Raw genomic sequence first — 6,055 nt, 5'->3', positions numbered from 1 at the left:
GGCTGGCTGAGGTGTGTCCCCACCACCCAACAACTGGCTGGGGCTGCACAAGCGGGACCCCGCGGCTTCCCATCCCATCCACCGCCAGCATCCCCCTTCTCCGGCGGCGTTGCCGTGGTCCCTGGCATGGTACTGCCCCTCCTGCCAGTGTCACTGTCAGTCCAAATCCCTGCCCTGAGCTCCCCTGCGTGTTCTTGCTGTTTGGATTCAGCTTGGCATGTAAAAACCTTGTCCTAGGCTCCCTTTCAGCTAAACAAACCGAAAGCCTTGGGCTGCCGAGATGAGAGCAGCAGCAAAGATACGCCCTGCACTTTGCTGCATCCTCTCAAGGACAGTTTGATGGGAAGCAGAGCACGGCTGCTCATGGGCAAGGAGAGATCAGCAGGGATGGCTGGCAAATGATAAGACCCATGAACCAGATGTGTGCTTCTGACCAGGGGTGGCTTCACTGGTGCACAGAGAAATGTCAGGGACTGAAGAGAATTGGTCTGTCCCGTTGGCCCCATGTATGGTACATCCGCGGGGTCATGCTCAGCCCTCAGCACTGTCCCCCTCACACCCTGACTGCGTCCTGTCCTGCCTCTAAGGTCACCTTTCCAGGCCAGGGGATGCTGGAACATGCTTTGGCTGAGAGCTGGGAGATGGGGCAGCTGATGGGTACAACATATCCCAAGATGCTATTTTGGACTCTCCTGACGATCAGATTCTGTTTTCTCTTATTCAAGCCCCCTCCATGACAAACCTTCACCAACTGTCCTCTTACTTCTCCTAGAGAATTAGCATACAGAAAACTTCATGATCCTTTTGGAGGTCCCCCCTAGTTGGCCAAGGCCAGGTGAGATCCACCAGCACCCATGGAAGCAGAGGTCTCTCCTCTCCCAGACACAGCTGATCCTCTGCACTTCCCCTTTGTTCAGAGCAAGTCAAGTGTCATAAGATTTCCTTGATCACACACCCGGGGATGCTCCTCTATACTCCTGTGCTCCAGGGATGAGCAACTAGACCATGAAGCTTCAGAAGAAGGCTGGAAAACCTGGAGACATCTGAAATGAAATGCAGGGAAGAACACAATCAGATGGAGGTGAACTGATAGCCGGGGCTGAGACTCCCAGCCCCTCTCAGGGGGGGACGGCTGGCCTGTGCTCCTTGCTGCCAGTTGAGGAGGATGCTCTGGTTGAGGCATGTCAGGAAGAATTGCCGTTCTTTATGACCACTAATGGTATTTGCAGCTCTGCATTTAAAGATGATGATAAAGGTAATGAAACTGTCAGGAACAAAGACAGATGGGGAGCTCGCTGGAGCCAGCGAGGGATTCCCTGCTTTCAGTTAACAGCTGTGATTTGTATTTCATTCACACCTACGGACTTGGAGCAAGGAGCAGGGCAGCAGTGCTTTACAAAAACACTATAGGGAGGAGTACAACAGACACTGAATTTATCTGTGCTTGAGCTTCTAGACCTGTTTATGCCTTCTTTAGACATTACTATGAAATATTGCTGGGGTTATAAACTTTTCCCAGAAAATATTTTGATGAGCAGAATTCCCTGATGAGATAACAACCAGTAGCTTAACTCCCTGCAGCCGGATGCGTCCTGACAACCAGCAACCCCCCCTTTCCCTTCCTCCTCCTCCCACACAAGGTCTTGACGAAGTCCTAACAGCAGGCACTGCAGTCCTTATGATCTATCCGAGCTATGAAGTACACAGTTCTTTCAGAAGTACAGGCTGCAACAGCAGCGGTGGGGATGAAGGAAGGGGAGCGAGGTGCAAGGACCCCCCAGCTGCATAGCCACTGACCTTGACCTGCCAGCACGGTCCATAGCTCAGATCTCTGGTGGCTGTAGATCCCCAGCTGTATGTCGGAGACCTCTCTTGCTATTCTCTGAAGTCTCGCTTTGTCATGATTCTGGCATCCCTCCTTTCTTCTGTCTTCAGACGTTGTCTCTTTTCTCATCTTACCTTTGTATAGTGTCACGTCGACAGCAGGGACAGCCGGCAGCCTTACTTTCTTTGTAACACAAAGTCGTTCACAACGGTGCTGTGTCTGCGCTGATACCGTATCCATGCAACCTGTGTTTCAAGGATCATGTTTGCTTTATTTCTGTGGATTAAAAAAAAAAACCCAACAGTAAGAAAACAGCCTTACTAAGAAGAGTTCTAGTAGTTAATTAGTTTCAACATTGAAAGGGCCACTGCCCAGCAGCTAAAAATCATCATGTTTGAATGGTGAATTAAGTCAGGCAAGCAATAAATCGGAGCAACAAAACAGTCCTTTTAGCTCAGAAGAGTTCTATTTCCTCAAAACACTGATAAATGGCTTTTTCTGAAAGCCCACGGGGTCATCAAATTAATAAAGCATTTCAAGTAATGTATGGAAGTGAAGTGACACCCTGCTGCAAGAGATTTGCTGTTAAAGCCAACTCTCTACAACAGAGCGTGATGCATGTAAGATTTCCAAAGCAAACCCGTCCTCTGATTTAGGACAGTTGTCCAAACTCCTTCATGTCTGGTCTGGTCCATTATCTTCCTCCCTAGTCATTATTTAGGAGAGTTAAGCTTGAAAAAACACTCACAGAAGAAAAAAAAAGAAAGAAAAATGAAAACTTGGGATTCTCCCATTGACCAGGCAAGATACGCAGAATATTTACCATGAAGGAAAGGGAAGAGAAGGCACCGAAGAGGGAAAGTAAGTGAAATGCTGAAAAGCTCTCTACATAATCGTGGGACATGCTCGTGCTCTTTGCTGTGGCTGCTTTCCATCCACTACCACATATATATTTGAAGCTATCACAAGAATGCTGCACCCAAAGTACTGGATTTACTCATCGGACGTGAATAGGGGCAGGGACTGTTAGCTGCCAGCACTAATGTCAGGGACATTTGCATGACCAAGCACAGTTAGACAGCAGGAAAGTCCAAAGCCTGAGAAGGAACACTCAGACATCCAGGCATTAAACAAACAAAAGGAGTTCCACTTTCAGTTAAATTCTGCAGGTTTAGCCTGAACACAGAATGACCTCATCAGACCCAGCAGGCACATAAAGCCAAGTGTGGCCCTGCTTTATGTCACCACTCAATTCCTTTCCTGCGTGTTCGGGGTGGCCCTGATTTGGGCTGCAGCCGTAGCAGCAGTAGGCATGGGTAGGATGAGATGGGTGGTGAATGTAAAGATGCTTGGCGGCAGATATTAGGGAAATCATTCCAGTCGTCAGGATAGTTTAGCAGGGAAACAGATTGCCTGGGAGATGTGACATCTCTGCCAGTGGCTGTTTCTAAGACGGGGTGGACATCTGTGGCTGACAGCAAGTCCCGGGTGGCCTCTTGTACTCCCTTCTAACCCAGGGCTGTTCCCAGGCAGCCTTATACTCAGGTCTTATACCAGAGGTGGAGAGAAGGAAAGGCAAGGGGAACTCCAGTTAGCTATCTCCAACTACTTTACTGGAAGTTTGTGTGACGGCAGCCTCTCCCTTAAACTTAAGGCCAAACACATCCCCTGACTTTCCACTGAAATGGCTTTCTGCGAGCTTCTATTACACTTGCAACGATTTAATATGAAATATATATTTAATAATATGGTAGCACCAAGAGGCACTGAATAGGACAAACATAAAAAAACAGAGCTAGCAATAGCCTCTGCAATATTGTATCCGCTGGGTACCCTTCTTCATGAAATCCTAGCCCAGATTTCATTTGCCTTTGATTTACTTAAAGTATAAACCTCTTGAGACAGTCTTCAGTACATTTATCCACCCCGGTGCTCTGCCCTCTGAGTGCTATCACAACACAGCGCTCATAATTATAGCGATGCTGCCTTCGGCGCACGTCTGTGCCATGGACAGCTCATCTCCGAGGGGATGTGTTCATCACTCTTCCAGCGTCTGAGATCAAACCCGGCAGCCCATACGCGACGACGACTCCAGCCTCTTTGCAGACTCATTGACATGCAGCAGAAACTCCAGATACCATATGGAGCATGGAGGCAGATGGATGGACATATGTATAATCTGTGTGCATCTCTGCTGATGTAAACGTCCCAGCGCAGGCATTAACACTGAAGTATATGGTTTGCATTTGGGGCGCAAGAGAATTTTTCTCCCATAAAATAAATAAAATACGTTCTGAGCATCTTGGGATGAAGCCATTCTAATCCTTTTATTCTTTCCAAAGGAAAATGATTCCATATTCAGGGCACTGTGCAAACAATTAATTAGCCTAATGAAAATGAAAGGCCTAATTGCTCAGTAATACTATGATCATTGGCAGCCAGGCGTGACCAAAGAATAGGCACTGTCTTACTAGGGATAAAGTGCAACTTTCCAGCTCCCTGGGCTTTTTTAATATTTGAACATCTAGCAAAACATTTTTTTTTTCAGAGTGATGGTGTAATTCTCCCTTCCACATGCAAAAAACCTGGCAGTATTTGGAGACATCCGAATGAGCTGCTAAGCAATAAAAAAAATGAAGGGGAGAGAGGCCCAGCTGGTGTGAAATGACCTGGCTGAATGGCAGTCGATAAAGCTGTAACTTGCCTAAGTTGAATGACACGGTGGTGTCTCCACTGCGCATCTCCAGCGGGAGACTTGATTCACAAGACGAGAGTGCTGCGACATTAAAAAAAATTGTATTTTTTAAGGAGCACACCTAAGATTACAGTACAATCATCCTTAATGCAGCTCCCTTTTCAATGGTCTGTTGTTACCCAAATGGAAAAGTGCTTTAAATTCATGCAGATGTATCTGTTCACTGTGGATAGCATCATGAAGAGTCAGGTTACAGGAGCTTTAAGAAACTGAACCATTATAATTCATGCATATCTCGTAACATGGAGATAGAAAGCAGATGCTGACTGAACATCGACCTAGCCTGAGGAGCATGGGTCCAATAATTCTTCATTTAAGCAGCCGATTCTCATGGGAAAATCCCCAAGATTCAGCTTTAATTCCCTTATCTGCCTTGTGCAGAGACTGGCAACTAGAGACTATTCTTTAAAAACAATGTGGGTGAAGTCTGTTCTCATTCATGCTTGCACAACCCCACTGACTATATTATAGAGGGTTTCTCAGCAAGCTGGACTTTTGGTGTTTGGAGTGGGGGGATTGCAGTTTAAACTTAACTAGGGGCACTTCTACTCATGCTCCAGGCTGGCACCCAGAGCTGCATGACATGCCCATACAGAAGACATCCATTATCATGCAATATCAGATGCTCACGTGGGAAATGCGGCTTCCTGGTGTAACCAGTGGTGATGGCAAGCACCTTGCTTAGGGGCTTGGGATCATCCCCTGGCAGAGTTTAATTGTCTGAATAAATTGCAAAGGGATCAGGAACCCAAGCCTGGTCACCAAAATGAGGTGTGATGCCCCTCTCCTTCCCACTCTCAGTATGCTTAGCACAGCACTCCAGGGGATGTTATTCCCTCCCTGTGTAATTTAATAAACTGCTGGCTAGCAAAGAGCAAGGGTAAAGTCAGACCTACATTCCCTCCAGCTCTAGGGATGCAGAGAGTAGCCCCCAACCTTCCCTTGGCACAGGAGCGGAAATTTCTTTATGCCGTCTCAGCAACTCACTGGAAAAACAGCGACACAGACTTGGTCACTTGAAGGCTTTAGATACTCCACATTTGTGCTGTGTTGCCTTTTAGGAGATAAGCTGTGTCCAAATATACTGGGTTTTGAGAAGGATTAAAAAAAAGAGGTGATTACAATATAGAATAGTACAACAGTGAAATAGTACAATCCTGTGAAAAAGGTAAGAACAGAAAATACATGTTTGTGGCAGAAGGTCACTGCACTTCACAATTGCCCTTTTAGTTTGCAAAAGTGAGATCAAGGATTTCCTGAAACCATTTCAGGTCTGTAACCATTTGTTTATGCAGCTAGTAACAATTATTACAGATGCTGCTGAGGACTTTGAGACATAAAAAAATGACAGACCCAAAGACGTCATAGCAGGAACGGTCTCTCAGATGACTGAATATCCCAGGAACCTTTGTCAGGCTGGCTAACAACATTCTGCTTAGTTGAATACAGCTGCTATTTAACCTTGGATAGACAGC

Source organism: Gavia stellata, chromosome 16 (assembly GCF_030936135.1).
Source record: "Gavia stellata isolate bGavSte3 chromosome 16, bGavSte3.hap2, whole genome shotgun sequence".
NCBI lineage: Eukaryota > Metazoa > Chordata > Aves > Gaviiformes > Gaviidae > Gavia > Gavia stellata.
The sequence above is the reverse complement of the archived record's forward strand: the minus strand, read 5'-3'. Positions refer to the sequence as shown.